Genomic DNA, 22,096 nt, shown 5'->3' on the forward strand with positions numbered 1-22,096 from the left:
TGGCATATTGAACTGGTTCCAAACAACCATTTTTCATAATTTTTCTTTGAATTTTTGAATTAAGTTTTTGAGATTTATCATCTTGGTTTTGGGGATTCTTTTGTGATTTGGAAGGAAGAACAATATTATATATTTTTTTGTAAGTTCACTATTTCTGAATTATGAATCCAATATATAATTTTTCTTTCTATATCATGAGGAAATAATCCTGTTTACCCGAGTTGTGGGATCTATAAGTTTGGCATTGTGAATTCATTAGTTGAATAAGATTCGAAAGACATTAGGAACTTCTTGATAATTCTTCTGTTGTGAATACTATCTATTGGTTGCAAACAATAGACTAAACCTTATAACTGGTTTGTTTGTATTAAGAAATTGATTTAATAGGAAGTAAATTATGAACGGGTATTTGGAAGCAATAAATTTCCATCTAATTATTAATGTTGTAACAAGGTTAATTAGCTCAAGATAAGATCCGGTTAAGTATAAGGATTTCCAAAGTTAAATAAAATTAGGTAATCTAATATCTCAATAGGTCGAGTGACATTTAGATAGATCATCTATTGTAGGATGACTTGTGTCAACTCTGGGATGTTACTATCCATTGTGGGATCACTTTAACATTTTTCATAGATTGATGAACAAGATCTAGCCCAAATAAGGCAATTTCACCCACTTCAAACCATCCAATTGGTGATCTACACTTCCTCCCTGACCAAGATTCATATGGAGCCATTTTGATTCCTGAATGATAGCTATTATTGTAGGCGAATTCGATGAGAGGAAAATGATTATCCAAAATACCTTTAAAGTCAAATACACAAGCTTGTAGCATATATTTAAGCATTTGAATGGTACGTTCTGCTTGTCTATCTATATGAGGGTGAAAATTTGTACTTAAATTCACTTGTGTTCCCAAATTTCTCTGAAAAGACTTTAAAAAATTGGCAGTAAATTGAGATACCCTATCATGGAGATTGGTACTCCGTTTAGCCAAACTATCTCTTTCATATACAATTTTGCATACTCTTCAACTATGTAAGTGGTCCTAACCAATAGAAAGTGTGCTGATTTGGTAAGCCTATCAACTATCACCCATATGGAATCAAATTTTCAAGATGTACAAGGAAAACCAGTGACTAAATCCTTGTTGATTATGTCCCACTTCTGATTGGAATATCTATACATTGCTTATAACCACCCGAGCTTTTGTTGCACTACTCTAACTCTTTGATAATTTGGACATTTGGCTACAAATTCTGCAATGTTATTCTTCATGTCACTCAACCAATATATTTCTTTCAAATCCTGATACATTTTAGTTGACCTGGGATGGATAGTATATCTTGAATGATGTGCCTCTATCATAATCCTCTTTCTTAGCCCATCTACATTAGGCACATGAAATTTGTTTTGGCAGTAAACTACTCCCTCTTGCATAAGCTCAAATTCCTTGGTAATACCACATTGTAAATTATCCATAAGCTATAATAGAATGGGATCTGTATATTGCTTCTCTTTTACAGCAGCTACTAATGAAGATTCTGCCGTATTATGCGCTAGAAGCCTCTTATCTGGAGTTTCAAGAAGGCAAAACACCAAATTGTCAAGTTAGTGTAGATCTTTAGTCATCCCTTGTGTCTCTGTAGACTACCCATAAGTGCTCACCATAGCCTTATGAGTTAATGCATCAGCTACCACATTGGCTTTCCTCGAATGATACAAAATATCAACATCATAGTCTTTTAATAGTTCAAGCTACCTCCGCTGCCTCAAATTTAGATATTTTTGGTTAAAGATATATTGCAAACTCTTATGGTCAGTAAATATTTCAACATGAATCCCATACAAGTAGTGGTACCATATTTTTACAGCAAAATATAACTATTGCTAGCTTCAGATCACGTGCAGGGTAATTTTTCTCATATGGCAGCAATTTTCTGGAGGCATATGCTATTACTTTACCATGCTGAATCAATACGCATCCTAAACCAATTCTTGAAGAATCACAATACACTGCATACCTTTTGATGCCTTCTAGAACTACTAATATGGGAGTAGAAGTCAACTTATTCTTCAAATCTTGGAAACTCCTTTCACATGCCTCATTCCATTGGAACTTGGATGCTTTGTGTGTTAGCTTTGTTAAGGGTGTAGAAATTGAAGAAAATCCTTCAACAAACCTCCTATAATAACCTGCCAACCCAAGGAAACTATGAATCTCCATAGGCATTGTAGGTCTTGGCTAGTTCTTAATAGATTCTATCTTTTGAGTATCAACCTTTATTCCTTTATTAGATACAATATGACCCAACAATGCCACATATTTTAACAAAAATTCACATTTAGAGAACTTTGTATATAACCCACGATCACGAAGAATCTGTAACACCTATCGTAAGTGACTGGCATGGTCCTCTTTATATTTTTAATAAACAAGAATATGATCTACAAAAACTATCATAAACACATCTAAGAATGGCTTGAACACCCTGTTCATCAAATCCATAAAATTTGCTGGTGTACTAATTAACCTAATGGTCATGACAAGAAACTCGTAATGATCAGACAGTGTTCAAAAAGCTACCTTGGTTATATCATTCTCCTTGACCCTAATTTGGTGGTAACCCAACCTCAAATCAATCTTTGAGAAACACTTGGCGCCTTGTAAATGGTCAAATAAATCATTAATTCTTGGAAAGGGGTATTTATTCTTAATAGTCACCTTATTAAGTTGCCGATAGTCAATACACATTCACAATGATCCATATTTCTTATGTACAAATAAAACTGGTGCACCCAAGAGGACAAACTAGGCCTTCTAAATCCTTTTTCTAGCAAGTCCTTTAATTGCTCTTTCAGCTGGCATAATTCGTCCGGGGACTTTTTATATGGAGGAATTGAGATCGGTTGTGTACTAGGAATCACAAAATTACAAAAATCTACTTCTAATTTTGGAGGTAAACGTGGATGATTTTCATGAAATACATTAGGAAACTTATTTAACATTGGAATAGTTTGAAGAGCTGGTGGCTCCGCATCTGTATCCTTTACTATAAGTAGATGATATATGTAACCTTTGAAAATTATCCTTTTGCCTTAAAATAAGAAATAAATTTATGTCTTGGTGCATCAATACTACCCATCCATTAAAGGACTCCCTCCCTTGGAAAATGAAAATACACCCTCTTAGTTCGGCAATCTACTGTGGCATAATAAGAAGCCATCCAACCCATACCCATTATAACATCAAAATCTACCATTTTTAACTCAACAAGGTCAGCCATTGTACCTCGAATACAAATAGTTATTACACAATTTCGATACACTCAAATACCTATAATAAATTCACCAATCAACATAGACACTTCAAAGGGCTTAAGTAGTAATTTTAGAGTTCTTTTGAACTTTCTAGCAATCCATGGAGTGACATACGATAATGTAGAGCCCGGATCAATTAATGAATATACATCATGTGAAAATATGGACAATTTACCTATAACCACATCTGGTGAAGCCTCTAAAGTTTTTCAATCCGCTAAAGCATATGTACAATTTTGAACTCCACTAGAGATAGATGCTCTTTTATCACCTCTACAACGACCTATAGGATATACAACCCTACCTGAATAAGTCACCGATGATGATGATGCAACAGCTGATAAAGTAGGTTATTCCATACTACCTAAGCCCTTTTGTGGGCTTTCTTTCATCATATGCCCCGACGTACCACACTAAAAGAAAACATTTGTCCCAAACTGACATATACCTAAATGAAAATTTCCACATTATTTACATTACTGCCAAGGAGGTCTTAATTGAATCATACTCTCTTGCTCTTGATACTTCGCTGTTCGTGAACTCTGACTCTCATTTCTTTACCCAAACTAATTGTCTTTGGACCCTTGAAACTATGGTGGAACACTAGATACAAAATAAGAAGATAATGGCCTAGGCATTCTATTGGAAAACTAAGGCCTAAACTTCCCTTGGGATGCCAAAAATTGCCCCATAGATCTGGCCCTCTTGGAATACCCTCTTTCAAATTCTTGTGTTCTTCTTCTTTGCCTGTGATCCTCTATTTTTTATGCAAAAGCTTGTATCCTTGCTATGTCCATGTCTTTGTTCAAAGAAGCAAAAGTACAATATCTAACCAAATATGGGTCCAACCTGTGAACATATCGATGAACTTTATCATCCATAGTAGTTACTACATTAGGAGCATACCTAGATAGTAAGTTAAAACAAAGGCTTTACTCTGACAGCGCCCAAGCAAGTGTACGAAGTCTTATCTAAAAGTAAAGTTGCCTAATGAAAGCCAAGTATTGATCCCATAGGGACTTGTGTCAACAATGATTCAATTCTAGTTTACGATTTAGATTAACTTGCTGCAAGAGAAACCAAAAAAGAGAGTTTGGAAATATAAAATAAACAATGCGTAACGTAAAGATGTTGAAACAATCAATGAGATAAAACCCAGGATTAAAGCACTTCGCACATTCATACTATCTTAGTGAATTTCATTCGTTAACTTTCTTATCTTGGTTGTTGATTCGTAGGGTTAATCGCATGATCATGTTCTCCCAACCTCTATTGTTTTACCTAACTTAAACTTTTCAACTACTTCATTGAGTGGGGATGTAATAGTCCAATGATATTCATTAAGCTATCATATTATGTTTGAATCAAGTAAGGCATATAAGTACATCACTGTCATTATACTAACTTGAATTCCTTATTTCATAAAGAAATACAAATCATACTCTATTTATCTCCATGTTTTATCTCCCTATTCTCTCTCTCAAGATCACAACGTCGACAATTGAAATATTATAAAGGTAGCTAATCCTTAAAATAGTTATAACAAAGATAAACAAACCACCATAATTATAAGAAAAGTTATACGAACTTAACTCAAAACAATTGTACTCATGATCTTGGCTTTAACCCCGAAAAGAGGGTGTTTAGCCACGCATAGTCATAATCGTAATCACAAGGTAGTAATTAACGACTCAGAACATGTATGAACTAAATCAAAATAATAAAAATCTAAAATTCGAAGTTGTATCAGCCCCTTGATCCTCCATGACGTCCAAAGATAGTAAAAGACGTGCACAAGGTGTGTTTATATAGTTAGCCAAGCCTTAGCCATATAGGAGTTGGATTTCATGCTGAAATTGAACCCTGAAATAGAGCATGCGATACATGATTTATTCCACTAAAATGGAGCATGCGATGCACACTGCATTCCATAGTAATGGAACATTTTACACACGCTTGTCTGCACTGAAATAGAATATACGACGCATGCATATAGCATGAAGCTACTGGAATTCAATTTCATGAATTTGATTAAGTATTGATCATCCTTCCTTCCATCCCTTGTCTGGTGGTGTATTTCCCATGGATTTCCAGCCTTTTCAACATCAAAATATCATCATATTCATCTCACAAAGCTTCCTACAAAATAACACACCACGAATTAGCAATATAAACAACACTATATCCATAATGATGAATCAAAACAAGAGCTAAGACTAGGCTAGTTCATGTTGATCTTCCACTTATTGTTCCACTTCTACACTTAATCAAATTGAATTTTCCATATCACCAATAAGTTGTTCCCCTCATAATCATAGATTAAAACCATTGGGAACAAATTAAACAAAATAGAATCCATCAAGATTGACTAAACAAGCAACTAGCACAAGCTAGAAAAACTAGTTTTCTCTATTGAACTCCAATTGTCTCAATCAAGTACAAACTTATTGGGAAACACTTTGAACAATTGAAAACACATCCTTTAACACTTATGTGCACAATTATATCATTATTAAACCATATAGCATACGAATCATCCTCTAATCAAGGCTAGAAAGACTAGAATAGAGACACTAGAATGCATAAATACACCCAACATCACAACCCCACACTTAAAGCTTTGTTCGTCCTCAAACAACTTTTCACTATAATCATCATCATCTAAGGAGATTCTACAGTTCTACTACATGAAAGATACTTGAGCTAGTACTATAATGACTATATGGAATGCAAGTTTCTACACCAAGCATGTTATTTACACAATTGAAACCTCGTGAACACTACTTCAAAACACCATAGCCTGAAGAATTGACTCACAGGAAATCATACAAGTCACCCACATTCATCAAACATAAGCCCCTCACTCCAAGAGAGTTACCCATAATCACTCACATTAATAAAATTTATAACATAATGGGTACATGAATCAAATTCTGCTCACTCTCACAAAGAATTCACAAGTTACATACAATGAACCATAAGCTTTCCCTTAGTGTAATGCTCCACTAATATCAGACTGATGAACTTAGGAACAATGAAGTCTTTTCAGGGTTGTAATGTAAGCTAAGGGATGGGTAGGAACTATTTGGGAATAGTGACAAACCTTTCTAAGATCTTTAGTACACTACATCATACATTTAAAACCAATATCCAACAACAAAATTACACTTTCTCATCTACCCATATCTTTTGTTTTTGCCGCATCTCTTTTAAGCATTTTCATAAATACATGGTGGCATACTATTTTTTTACCATATAAATCAATTTTTATCTTTTTTCCAAAACCATGGAAATATTTATAACATAAATTATATCACACCCTTCATTCAAACATCAATTATCAACACCAATAAATATTACCTTGGGGCATCAAATTCATCTTTCTCCTCTTATTTCTCAAACTCCTTACTCAATTATTTTTTCATTAAAGTGCTTAGGTGATTTTGGATCAAATTAAGGTAAATTAAAGAAGGAATTAGGCTACACATGAGGCTAACAAAGAAAAAGATAAATGCTCAATGGGAGTTAACTAGGATAATGCAACAAGGGTAGGTCAAAAAGAAGGTAAAAACAAGGGTATCAAATAAATGCCTAAATCATTTCCTAAACCCACACTCTTTCTTTCACTTCACATATACACTGGAAAAGTTCTAGACATGACATGCAATAAGGAATATACGAAAACCTCACTTGTACATGGAACATTCTTGACTCGCATAGGATAATCATAGACTTCCAACCACATAATAGCATGAATCCAAATTTAAGCCAAAAAGTACAAGAATAAAAAACTTGAGCCTAAGAATCTTAAAAGTAGTAATTCACTCAATTCAACTTGCTTTTACCAACAAAACACTTGAAATATGTAATATAAAATAGCACCAAAAAGAATATCTTACACAAAAATTTTTAAATTGAGCCAAAATTTGGGAATTTCCCCACCCTACACTTAAAAAGCTACTTTTTCCCCAAAGTGAAATTTTAAAGTAAGAGATAGAAATACTCCTTGAGGCTTCTAGGCCTTTCTAGTAGCATTTTATAACTACCTAGAAGGTTCATGGACCCCACACTCAGTCTTTAGCATTCTCCTTAGAGTCTTTTCCATTCTCCTTAGTTCTTGTTTCTGGTACTCATACATCCCATAAACCTATGACACAATAAAAACAAAAACTACGTTAAGTAAAAACTTAAAACTAACTGAAAAATAAAACATAGCTACTTAACTTAGGTTGCCTCACAATAAGCACCTGATTTAGTGTTGTGGCACGTCCCAACTCGACCCAACCATATTCCTTCATGCTCTTACTCCCTTTTGAGAGACAATTTTTCATTACTTTTAGACCTCTTGAAGTTGCACTCTTAAGGTCAACATCTCTCTCAACTTCAACCTTCATCATGTTGGGAAGTAGTGGTTTCATCATCGATCGATCAATCAAGTAAACCAAAGAGGACTTTTGTGGGCTTACAACCCAACACTTGTCTCCTTCACCATTATTGATCATACACAAATCTTTATAATAAGACGTTATATTGGGTGCATTGTAAATATCAAATATTGACTCTTCATTCTGTACCCTCATTTTGAGTGTGCCTTCTATAACATTAATTAAAGCTCCTTCGGTTGCTAAGAATAGACGCCCCAAGATGAGTAGTATCGGTTCATCTGCTTCAAAATCAAAAATAATAAAGTCAACAAGAATAATGAATTTACCAACCTTTATGAGGACATCCTCAATTATTCCTTCTAGATAAGATATGGTCCCATCTTCCAGCTGCAAAACCACGGTGGTTAGTCTAGGCTTTCCCAAGCTCAATTTTTCAAACAGCGATAGGGGCATCAAATTTATGCTTACCCCTAAGTCACTTAATGTGTGGATCACTCTACTCCCAACTTGGATAGGGAGAGTAAACTTTCCCAAATCTCTCAATTTCCTTGGGATTTTCTGTCATTATAGTGCTATACTCTTTAGTGAGTGTTATAGCTCTCACATCCTGCAATTTCACCTTATTAGCAACCACATCCCTTAAGTACTTTGCATACTTGAGCATACCTTACAAAATATCTACCAAAGGTTAGTTAATATGAAGCTCTCTGAATGTATCAAAGAACTTCTTAAACATTGCATCCTCCTTCGCTTTAATTTACCTCTGAGGGAAGGGTAGTGGTAGCATCTTCTTCAATTCTTCTACAATAATTTTTTGTTTCAAGTACTCAGACTTCCTTGATTTTTCTACAACTTTTTTAGAAACCTATGGGGGATCTAAGTCTGCATCTATCTCCTTAGATACCTTTGGAGCTTCTCCTTAAAGTTCCTTACCATTTCTTAACGTGATTGCCATAACCTATTTTGGATTTTTTGTATATGCTGGGAAACCATTTTGTGGCCTAGTATTTAATGCTTGTTGTAACTGCCTTATCTGCAACTCAAGCATTTCTAGGCTGCTTGTGAATTTTTCATGTCCGCAGTCAACTGTACTTGATTCGCTAAAAGCTACTTCAACATCTCTTCTATATTTCCAGTTGACCGATTTTGTTGTGGTTGTTGTTGCTGAAGTTGCTGCGGCTAGGTGCTCCATTGTTGATTCAGTGGCTGAGTTTGTCACTTTATTTTGTAGGCATTACCATAATTTGGACTTTGAGCATTGCCCACATATAGTACTAATTTTGGACTGGAAGCACACATGGCTGCTGAACAGCCACTAGGAATGCAAACTTCACACCAACCTGCAACTTGTTGGATTGCATTAATTGTGGATGCAAGTTGTGCTTCTCCAAATTTCATGCTGTTGAACTGAGTATTTATCGAATTTTGTAAAGCAAAAACCTGAGCTGATAAGGTTGTGAAATGGTCCACCTCCAATACGTCTGTAATTCTATTTGTGGCACATCCAGAATCCAAATGTCACTCTGTATTTCCTTATTCCATGTAGTTCAAAAATATGTACAGCTCATCATAAGTCAATTCCAGTGCTTGACCACCTGCGGCTGAATCTAGAAAAATTTTAGTAGTGCGATCAAGAGCCTCTATAAAAGTATGAGCAAGTACCTCTTAGACTGTTGGTGATGTGGATATTCCCTAAGAAGAGCCTTGAACTGCTCCCAAGCATGATAGGGATTCTCATCTAGCTTCTGTTTGAAGCATACTATCTCACTACAAAGTCTCATAATCTTACCAGATGGGAAGAACCAAATAAGAAATTTTCTGGCCAAATCATCCCATGAAGTGATTGAATTTTTTGGTTCTGCATCAAACCACTTTTTTCTTCCCCTAATAGAGAAAAGGGGAAAAGTGCCATCCTTACATAATCTTGATTTATGCCCATCAGGATGAATGTATCACTAATTTCCAAAAAAGTCCACAAGTGGACCTGTGGATCTTCATGTGAAAGCCTAGTGAACTATCCACTGTTTATCAGAAGTTGAACCATATTCTGTTTGAGCTAAAAATTTCCTCCAGCTGTCGGCTTTTAAAAGGGGGAGGTCAAATTGGTTTGAAGTGGTATTGCCACTTCTATGACTATCCTACAGACTGCTTATTCATCAGCCATAATGGAAGAATTCTTTTGGTCTTTTTGGATTTACAGAATTTTGGGGAGAAGGATTACTTTTCTTCTTCATTGATGGTAAAGTTGCTCAAGTTTGGAGCTTGGTTTAACCAAGTCCTAATCCCTTGCTAGATTTTAGAATCCTGTTTCTTGAAAAAATAGAACCAAGACCAAGCATAAAAACACCAAATAAATCTAAACATAAAACTAAAATAAATAGTTTCCAAATAGCAAGTCCCCAATAATGGCGCCAAAAACTTGTCAGTGCCCAAGAAACACGCAAGTATACGTGGTCTTACCAAGTAGTAAAATGGCCTAATAAAAGCCAAGTGTCGACTACGTAGGGACTTGTGTCAACAATGATTCAATTCTAGTTTTTAGTTTAGATTAACATGCGGCAAGAGAAACCAAAAAAAGAGTTTGGAAATTGTAAAATAAATAATGCGTAATGTAAAGATCTTGAAACAATCAATGGGAGAAAATCCAGTATTAAAGCACTTCAAACAATCATAGTATCTTAGTGGATTTCATTCGTTAACTTTCTTATCTTGGTTGTTGATTCATAGGGTTAATCGCATGATCATGGTCTCCCAACCTCTATTCTTTTACCTAACTTGAACCTTACAACTACATCATTGAGCGGGGATGTAATAGTCCAATTATGTTCATTAAGCTATCATACTATTTTTGAATCAAGTAAGGCATCTAAGTACATCCCTGTCCTAATGCTAATATGAATTCCTTATTTCAAAAAGACATACAAATCATACTCTATTTATCTCCATGTTCTATTTCCTTATTCCCTCTCCCGAGATCACAAGGTTGACAATTGATATATTCTAAGGGTAGCTACTACTTAAAATATTTAACACAAAGATAAAAAAACAACCCTAATGATAAGGAAAATTATACAAACATAACTAAAAACACTCTTACTCATGTTCTTGGCTTTAACCTCGGAAAGAGGGTGTTTAGCCATACATAGTCATAATCATAATCACAAGGTGGTATTAATGACTAAGAACATGTATGAACTATATTAAAATAATAAAAACATAAAATTTGAAGTTTTAGAAGCCCCTAGATCCTCCAAGACGTCCAAAGATATTAAAAAACATGCACAAGGTGTGTTTATATAGTTAGCCAAGCCTTAGCCACGTAGGAGTTGGATTTTATGTTGAAATTGATCCCTAAAATGGAGCATACGATGCATGCTTTATTCCACATAAATGGATCATGAGATGCATGTTGTATTCCATAGGAATGGAGCATGCGACGGATGCTTTTCTGCACTAAAATAAAGCAAGCAACGCATGCATATGGCATGATGCCACTGGAATTCATCTTCACTAATTTAGTTAAGTTTTGATCATCCTTCCTTCCATCCCTTATCTTGTGCTGTATTTCCCATGAATTTCAAGCCTTTTCAACATCAAAATATCATCATATTCAGCTCACAAAACTTCCCAGAAAATAACACACCATGAATTAGCAATTTAAACAACAATATATCCTTAACGATGAATTAAAACAAGAGCTAAGACTAGGCTAGTTCATGTTGATCTTCCACTTATTGTTCCACTTTTACACTTAACCAAATTGAACTTTAAACATCACCAACAAGTTATTCCACTCATAATCACATATTAAAACCATTTGAAATACATTAAACAGAATAGATCCATCAAGATAGACTAGATCAAGCTAGAAAACATAGTTTCCTCTAATTGATTTAATTTAGTACAAACTTCTTGGAAAACACTTTGAACCACTGAAAAAACATTCTTGAACACTTATGTGAACATTTGTCTAATTATCAACCCATATAGCATACGAATCATCCTCAAAACAAGGCTAAAAAGATTAGAATAGTGACACCAGAATGCATAAATACACCCAACATCATACTCTCTCAAGCTCATATTTCCTTGGTGAAAATTCAAGAACTAATCTACACAGGCCTTTAGAATCTCAAATGGTAGGTAATAATCAAGAAATTACTCTTTGAACTCTTTACAAATAGCTAAAGATGAGTCGATACACCTTTATTATTTCCATTCTTCATAGCAAAATATAACCTGCCCTTTGAATCTATATGTTTTTATCTCAACTATCTCCATACTTGATACATGCATGACATCTAGAGGCTTTTGGATTTGATTACTAAAGTCCTGTGGGTATTCATTAAGCTTTTATATGGTGAATATAGGAGGATCCAATTTAAGAAAATCTTATGTTCGAAGGCTAGCTGACCTATGTGCACTACTAGAACCTATTATCTCCTCCTTGTAATTGGAATCTTTACTATAGTAAAAGGAAAAAAATTAATTCAATGGTTAAATAGGACTTCACCTACAACATGGGATCTATTGTATGATCTAAGATATGAAGAAAAAGAGACAACCCCTAAATGTTGCATAGCCTCATGTTTATAGATGTGGTGTACAACATGCACATAAACAAGACTCTACATAGACACGACTTTGTAGACACCCTAGGAAAACCTGCTTTGATACCTCTTTTGTCATGCCTCAAATCCTATTGGGGTGGATAGGCACCTGTAGCCTTGCAGGACCAAGAGAACCAATCCAAAAACTAGTAATTCTCATACATGTAACTATAATAACCAAAGTTTTTTCCATAACAGGATATAATACATTGATTAGAAAAGAATGACAAGACCAAAACTATATATACTAGACTTAGCCGTTAGGGCCGTAATATCTAAAAGATAAGAAACTATCATGCTTAACTTTACATTGAACTACAAAGCCTCTAAAAGATACATAGACACCTAGTTAAGGTCAGGACAAACCCCCGCCATACTCTTAACTTCTGTATAATAGAAAAATATTTAAAACAAACTCAGAAAGCCACGAATCATATGGAGCTCACCAATAGCTGTTGGATATACTAGGCTCCTACTGAGAAGGTGTATTAGTTGAAGAACCTGTGCCTATAGTATGAAATACTGGTCCCCCATACGGGGCGTCAGTATGAAAATATGTACTAAGTATGTAAGGCTGAAGGTAACAACACAAGAAACAAGAGCTCAATAGAAATTAGATATAAGTGTATAAATAGTACTTGTAGACCACCTTTATATATATTTGCGGGACCAGATTCATTAATTTTTTTCTTTGTTTTCACCCTTCTTATTTCATAATCTTTGTAAGCTATATAATACAAATGACCAGCTGATCAGTGATAAATAGAAAAATTGGGATCGTACCATGCTAGGCTTATTCCCCTGAGTTGCCACCCACATATAAACATTGGGAACATCCTATGCTACGCTTATTCCCTTGAGATGCCACCGATTTGATTAAGATTTTCATTACATAGTTAATTTAGCCTTTGAGATTATTATTTTGGAGGTCATAACATTGTGGTACCTTTGAATAATAATCTACCAATAATTGACACGTGAATAAAAACTCATGCAATGACAAAGAGGTATGGAACAAATTGTATACGAATGGAATGTTCAAGAGCTAAAAATAACATATGGGTCTTATTTAACTTAAAGGAGAACTCTTGAGACTTGCTAGTGAATGTAAAAATATAGACACAATAATAAGCATGTGGTGAGGTATTTAATACATTAGGGAGTAAGAACAAGTTTTTTACCTAGATGGGAGATCATGTGTTGAAATTGGGTGTTACCTAATATAAGAAATCTTTAGAAGCTTACATTGTACCAAAAGTGCTGAATTTCATGCCAAAGAATACAACATAAAGTAGCCTTACATACCTGGTCGTATAACAACGATACTAACCTAACTTGACTTCCTTCCTTTTAGATTACTTATCTACAATAAAATATATGGTAAACTAATATTAGCAACCAACTGACAAATTTGGGCTACTTAACTTCACCAAAATGGTAGTCATGTAGTAAGCCCTTACTTTAGCAATCAAGGGTGTTATTTTAACCCTTTTCTCCTCCAATTACATCCATACACGTATAGATTCTTTTAAGATCCCCCGAGATAACGTTGACTTTATTATACCATCCAAAATTGTATGCAAAAAAGAATGAGTAATAAATGTTCACAACAAGTAGCTCTATGGTTTACCACCATACGTTTCTTCTGTATTTCGATATGAACTAATCAAACTTTTCCCCAACATCAACCATGCAACCCTCAACATATACACATAAAATTGTCTACAAACAATCTCAAATGTCCTTTAATATAGAAACTAAATATTGAACTCACCATCCCTTGAGTTCTTAACTACAATATATGTGCAATCCTCTACCAATACATGTATGTAGTATAAGGGAAAAAATAGACAGTAGTCATACCTTAATTTCTAGTAGTTTAGTCTCTTAATGTGTATTTATTAAATAGCTTAATACCTTCACACATAAAACAAAAGAGAAAAGAGAAATACCTTAATAACTAAGAACAATGGAACTGCTAAACTTATAAAGGGTTGTCCAATAATTTAATCATGAACAACATAATTTTGATAGTTTCCTTCAGATAAGCTCATGACTCGTTCACTCACCTTTAGCTTAGAATAAAAGTAAATCCTAAGAACCCTAGTGGAATTATATGGTTTTTGTATATCTAAGAGAGATCAAGAGAGAAAACCTAGCAAGCTATTTCTATTGTCAATGTTAAAATTAGCTAAAAGAGTTGACTTCAACCCATTTAAAGGGAGCTGCTCTTGGCCGAATTTCTTAGCCATTTATAAGACATACTTTGTCAAGTAGGTGATTCACCCACTTTCCCATTATATTGGTCCTTTGTGGATCTACAACTATTGGACCTTTGTTGCCCATTCTCCTTCTTTTCTCTCCTTTAATTTGGGTCAGAAATAATTCAAGTAGGTGGTAGTGTACTTAGCCCAATAAGCTGGTAAAAGGAGTCTTAGTAGGTGATGGAACTACTTAATTCTTATGTTGGTGAAAAGGTCAAAGTAGGTGACTCACCTACTAGCTTAAATAAGTCAAGCAAGCACATTAACAAAATACTCCTTTTTCAATTCTTAATCTTTTTAATCTAACTTAAAACTTGTATATACTTTGTCACTGTGAACTTTAGATTCAAATACTAGCATACGATCCCAGATTTAAATAGTAGTATTGATGTTAACTTGGTCGCATCACATCAAAATGTATGGTCAGTATATAGAACTCTATCTTCACCATCAATACTTGTGTAACAAATCTCGTTTATTATCTATACCACACGGCTATACCAAGTCTCATACTTAGAAGTCCATCTGCACCATCAATAATTAGAACAAGTACCACCATTACCTCTAAGAACATGATGGAGACAGTCCTTAGCCTTATCTATATCAAAATCATAAATATGGTATGCAATATGCAATATGTAGTTAGAAATCACAAACTTTTTCTAAAGGATATCATGAACATTCAATTCATACATAAGCATAGAATAAAGTATATTTTGGTCAAGATGAAAGCATTAATATGGACTATAAGGTTTATTAATACACAACAGGCCTTTACCAGAGTAATCACATTGCTAAAGAGAAATCAGTTCTGTTTTATAGGCATTATGGAACCATTTAAAGAGAGGCAACATATAGAGGATTATAAAAGAAGATTGGGTATGAAGCAGGCTGTAGTAAATATATCAACGAAGATATGGGAATTCATGGATAAAAGTGTGGACTATAGCATAGTCAAAGATAAGGAACACCAATTATCAATAAAGCTTGTATGTCAACAAACTGATGTATCTTTGTTAGTTACATTAGTTTATACAAAGTCCAGTTCAGGAGAAAGGCAAGTTCCATGGGATTCATTATTACACATGGCAAATTTTCAACAGCCTTGGCTAATAGGAGGGGATTTTAATGTAATAATAAATGAAGAAGAAAAATTTGTGGGATTACTAGTTCCACTGAATGAAACTCAGGATTTTAATTAGTGTATAAGTTTGTGCAATTTGAAAGAACCTTTGTTTAAAAGAAGTAAGTATACTTGGTGGAATGGTAGAACAGATGATGCATGTATATTTAAAAGGTTAGATAGGGTGATGTTCAATGATAGATTACAGAATTTGTTTCAGACTTTGGAGGTGGGACATCTTCCTAGAAGTGGTTCTGATTATTTATCTTTATGGATTTATTTCAAGATGGATAAGGAGCATATAATCAGATCTTTTAGATTCATGAATCTATGGTTGAAGGTGAGACATATTTATAAGTGATAATAGAAAATTGGAAAGCAGATATAGTTGGTAATCCTTTCATAGTGTATCATCATAAAATGAAGAAGGTTAAATCAGCATTGACAAGATGGAGCAAAGAGACCTTTGGAAACATATTCTAGGAAATTACCGCTTTGGAAGATATTCTAAAAGTCAAGAAAAAGCAATTTAAAGAGTTGCTTGATTGAGAAAATAGGGAAGCACTGAGTAAAGCTTGGGCTGAATTAAATCTTTAATTAAAGAGAGAGAAAGAATTTTGGAAGTAGAAAGCAGAATATGAATGGTTTAAAAGTGGAGAGAGAAATATTATGTTCTTTTATGTAATTGTCAAAAGAAGGAGAAGTAGATTAAGAGTTAAGAGGATGCAAAATGAAGAAGGGGTATGGATGGAAGAAGAACAAACAACAGTAGATGCAGCAGTAGATTTTTTCCAAAAGCAGTTTACAAAGCAGGAAGATCTAGAGGAGTTTACTATGCTAGAATAGATACCAAGGTTGGTAACTGATGACCAGAATAGGGATATTAATAGAATTCCTTCTGACAATGAAGTTAGAGAAACAATAATACGTTTAAATAGAAATAGTGCAGGGGGACCTGATGGAATGACAGGAGCATTCTTTCAAGAAGCATGGAACATTATAAGGAAGATATACATAGAATGGTAATTGCCTTCTTTTATGGTTATCAAATTCCAAGATTCATTACACATACTAATTTAGTATTGCTACCAAATAAGTTAGTAGTGAATAATTTTTTAGATATGAGGAAAATTTCACTGAGTAATTTTGTGAATAAAATCTTCTCAAGAAGTATTCATGAAAGTATCAAAGGAATTCTACCAAAACTGATATCACCAGAGCAAGCAGGTTTTGTACAGGGAAGAAGCATTGTTGAAAATGTTTTGGTGGTTGAGGAGATAGCATCAAAAATATGAAAGAGGGGAAAACTACCTAATATGGTTATGAATTTAGATATTATGAAGGATTATGATAGGGTTGAATGGTTTTTTTTAACAAAGGTGTTGAGGAAAATGGGATTAAATATTGATAGCCATGGTGTTTAGGCTGTTAGAGAATAACTGGTATTCAATATTACTGAATGTACAGCCTAAATGATTTTTTAAATTATCAAGAGGACTGAATCAAGGAGATCCTCTATCTCCTACTTTGTTCATTATGGCAGCTGAAGTTTTGTCTAGAAATCTGAAGAAATTGATGTTGGAGAAGGAGTTTAAATTATTGGTATGCCAAGAGGGAGTCCTACGTTAAATCACTTGGATTTTGCAAATGATATGATAATTTTATGCAATGCTGAAGTGAAAACTCGGGAGATGGTGATTAATACATTGGATGGATATGAAAAAGTTTCTGGGCAGAAGATAAATAAGAAAAACAGTGCTATTTACTTACGTAGAGGGGTATCAAATGGAATAGGAGTTATGGCTGAAGTGGCTATAGGCATCCTAAGAAAAGAATTTCCTTTTATATACCTTGGTTGTCCCTTATTATATATTAGGAAGAAGAAGGTGTATTATAAAAAATTGATGAATAGAATAGCAAACAAGGTGCTGATATGGAAAGGAAAACTTCTATCATATGGAGGTAGAGCAGTTTTGATCAAGCATATGTTACAGAGTGTTCCTATACATTGCTTTTTAGAAATAAACCCCCCTTTGAATGACTTAAATTCTATTCAAAAGATTTTAGCCAATTTTTTTGGAGCAGCAGAATATGGGGAAAGAGAGGCATTGGGTGAAGTGGCAAGATGTGTGTTTCCCCAAGAAGAAGGAGGCCTAGGATTTAGAAGAATTTCTGATATCTCTATGGCATTATTTTGTAAACTATTGTGGACTTTTAGAACAATATCTTCCATCTGGAGTGAGTATATGTAAACAAGTATTGTAAAAAGAAGCATCCAAATGTGGTGATATGGAAAATAGGTGCAGGGGGATCCCAAGTGTGGAAAAAGATATTAAGTACTAGAGATATTGTGGAACATTTAATAGTGTGGCAACTGAGAGAAGGGAATACTAATTTATGGTTGGATAATTCGACTAGTCAGAGCAATTTGTATTAACTAAAGGAAAGGGAATTAGGATGAAAATTGGCAGTATCAACATGTAAAGAAGATTATGTAGGATGGTAGATGGGATGAATAATTGGTTACAAGTATGTTCTCACCAGATACGACTGAACATATTTTAACCAAAGGGAGAAGGACAAGAAAGGCCTGTATAGAGTATCAAATTAGATGGAGCATTTACAATGAAGACTGCTTAGCAATATATCAGGAATAAAGGACAAGTGAGTAACATATACAGGAATATTTGGATTAAAGGGAAGCCTTTTAACATATGTTTGTTTATGTGGAAGTTATGGAGAGTAAAAATTCCTGTAGATGATTGTGCTAGAAGATGGGGAATTAATAGTCCATCTAAATATTGGTGTTGTGAAGAGCGTACCGTGGAGAAAATCACTTATGTCTTCAGAAGATCATATTATGCTAATAGGACTTGGTTCTACTTTTCTTCTTTTGTAGGTATTTCTATTCGGGAGCTAACTCTAAAGGGTACTATCATCAAATGGTGGGAAATTCAGGTGAAAAGGACAGTTCAACCATATTTCCATGCTCTATCTAGCATCATTTTATGGGAGATATGGAAGAGAAGAAATAGAAAGAAACATAATAATAAGAGTAAAATAGGATTGAGGTTGATATATAATGTAACAAGGGCTTTGAGGTTGTTGTTGATGGTCAGAAAACCAACAAGAATTTTTCCTACTGATTGGCCACAAATATTGTAGGAATTGGCCAAAGATAGGAGCAAGATAAAGGTTATTAAAGTGATATAGGTGATACCAGAAGAGGGATGGGTGAAATACAATACAGATGGAGCTTTTAGAAGAGAAGATCGAGGTAGCTCACATGCTTTCTGTTTGAGAGATAACAAGGGTGATATTATATATGCTAAAGTAGAGTCAAAACACTATGCAGATAATTTACAAGCAGAGGCACATGAAATCTTATATGCAAAAAAGCATTGTAAGCAATCAGAGTTAGACAAGATAATCATTCAAATGGATTATCTTATTTTGGAGAGGATATTAACAGGAACGTGGAAATGTCCATGGAGTATTGCACACATAGTTAATGAGATTGAGCAATACATGCAAGGCAAGAAATTCAAGTATTAACACATTTACAGGGAAGGAAATTAGTTAGCTGATCATCTTGCAAATGTAGCCATAGACACAAGACAGGTTAACCTCACTACTTTTCAGCAACTACAACAGAAATGAAAAGCCATTCTTAACAGTGATAAATGGCAGTACCCCTACTTGAGAATTATGTTCATACATAGTTAAAGGTCAAGAGAAGTCTTAGGCAGCAAAGTTTATGTGCATCATATTTACAGGAAATAAAAATAGCAAAAGGAGAGCGTGTTACTGGCCTAGTCTACTACAACCAACAAAATGGACAGCATCATGGGAGGATCTATTGATCAATTTGAGCTTCTAAAACCTAAGTGTCAAAAAGGTACCAGTATCTTTGTGGATCCAAGAATCTTCTATCTTCATCCCTCCTTGATCTCAATATCACAGGATAAAAAGAGTAAGATACAGCTGCAGAGTAAAGATGTGAGCTCAAAAATAGATGAAGAAATATTTACTTAAAGGTAGGAACTTCACACAATTGATTAGATCTCTCAGAGCTGATAAAAAAGAAGGTCAAGGTCCAATTCACCAGAGAACTCAGCTATAGAAGATGTTACATCAAAGGGAGCATATTAAGAAGTGAATACATCAACATCAAGGAAATCTTACTTACTTTTGTAAGCTGAATAAGAAAGCCAGTCCTAAAGAAGATAGCACCTGGTTGATTATCCAAAGAAGAACGCGGTGGAGCTCAAGGTTGAAGAAAGGTAGATCCATTTTAGGAAGAGGCATGAAGATGAATGAGATTAGGAAAGTAGATTTTTTTTTGGAAACGCTACTTCCTTTTATGTCCTAAAAAATTCGGGTTGGACTGGGTTTTTGCAAGTAGAAGTGGTCTTTTTAATTGTATAATGGGTTGGTCCATTAACTCTTAAATAATTTTAATAAAATACCAAATTAAAACAAAAAAAGGATGATTGAGTAAAGTAGAAAATAAAGAGTATAAAATACATACTATGGGCACATCACCTATAATAAAAAAAATAACCCAAATGGTAGCCCACACCTTCTCTACTAACAGTTTTATAATATTCACATATACCACTATACAAGGGAAAGAAAGAAGCATAAGTATACATGTATACTAAATACAAGTATAAGAAAGAAGTACAAATGGACATATATCACATCAAGGCCAACAATACAACACAGAATGAACATAATATGTAAAATTCAATGAAAATGATAATGATAAAGATAATGATGTGATGCTCAAGGTTATTGCACAACCTCTATATACAGTTACCGAGCTATGCTCCTAAGGTTGGATCCATGGAGGGTTTAACAATCTATATACAATCTAATATCCAATACCAATATCCATGATACAATATTGCCCATTTTTAGGTTAGGGTCAAAATGAATCCCTGAAATGGGTTTTAAAAAGGGTAAAACTAGAATTTTAGTCCTAAACTATATTTCTTATGATTGAAGAAACTTATAGAAGAAAACCTAAGTGAAAATGGAATAGAATTGGAGTTTACATTGATGAATTACCAATTTTAGGATTTTCGAACAAAAATTCCTAAATTCAACTTTTGAACTCAAGCTTTAAAAGGTAAAAAACAAGAATTGAATTAAATAATTGAAATAAGGATTTGGAGCTTATCCAATCTTAAAATTAAAGAAATAACCTAACTCAAAACCCCAAGCTAAAAGTATTGACAATGGTGAAATATCACAAAAATGGGGGATTAAACCCACTAATATGTTGCCTAAGAGACCATCACTTAAATAACCAGGAGTCGGTTATGCAATCAATGACCTGGCCGATAAGGCCGCTGCTTAAGCAATACCCCCAGCTAGTTGCTACGTCGCTTAAGCGACCAACGATTCTCCTATGTAGGTGCACCAGCTGAGTGGTGCACTAGCTGGAGACTTGGAAAATTCCAAGTCTCTATAGACCCCTCGAGATTCATTTAAAATCCCAAGTATGCAAACAAACTATGCTACTAGACTAAATTTGATGCTTCTAACTCAATAACGATGCAAGATTTTTGAATAAACATCATTTTTACAAAGTTGACCTCCAAAACTCAATTTTGTAACTTTCCAAAGCGAGGGTTAAAATGAGATATAAAAGATATAAAATCGCATCAACTATGTTACAAACTTAAAATTGATGTTTTGGATATGCTGGCATAGTCTATTTACTATCCAATGCACAAATCAATAAATACTGATCGAAGTCAACTATATAGCCTTTATAACTATAAAAAACCATAATCTCATACAAATCACACAAAAATGCACTAGGAACTAAGCCAATTATCCCCATACCCTAGAAATACCATAATGAAACCACGGGGAGGGTAAAATGGTCATATTACACAGAAATGAGTAATTCACATAAACCACCAAAATCAGGTATTACACTATCCACCACTAAGAATTATGTTCGTCCTTGAGCTAAAGGCAACATAAATACTTGAATCAACAAAAAACTGGGGTTAACTACTACATAAATCAGACTCAACCACCCAAGTGGACTCAAATATATGTCTATGTCTCCACTGGATCTTAGCTACTAGAATATCTCTTAAACGTAACCGTATAATCCCTAGCTAATATAGAGACAGGATCATCAACAAAAAATAACCTCTCATCTAACTAGAGTGATTCCTAATGAATGACATGAGACTCATTCGACTGGTCACACCAAAGCATAGAAAAAAAATTAGATGAAAAGCTGATAAATTTAGGGGGCAATGCTAATCCATAAGCCATAACTACATAGTCCAAAGAATCTTAACAGATCTAATATACCTAGGGCTAATCTTTCACCTATTGCCAAACCTCATCATGTCCTTCATGGGA

General features: G+C 34.3%; 1 non-coding gene across 1 annotated transcript; it reads left to right on the forward strand.

The window, feature by feature from the left end:
• The first annotated feature begins 9,373 nt into the window (after window positions 1-9,373).
• Window positions 9,374-9,484, forward strand: LOC124889948. Its single transcript, XR_007048860.1, has one exon. It is a non-coding gene; the product is annotated as a small nucleolar RNA R71 (small nucleolar RNA).
• Window positions 9,485-22,096: the final 12,612 nt, after the last annotated feature.

The sequence above is a fragment of the Capsicum annuum genome, chromosome 12 (genome assembly GCF_002878395.1).
Source record: "Capsicum annuum cultivar UCD-10X-F1 chromosome 12, UCD10Xv1.1, whole genome shotgun sequence".
NCBI classification, from domain to species: domain Eukaryota; kingdom Viridiplantae; phylum Streptophyta; class Magnoliopsida; order Solanales; family Solanaceae; genus Capsicum; species Capsicum annuum.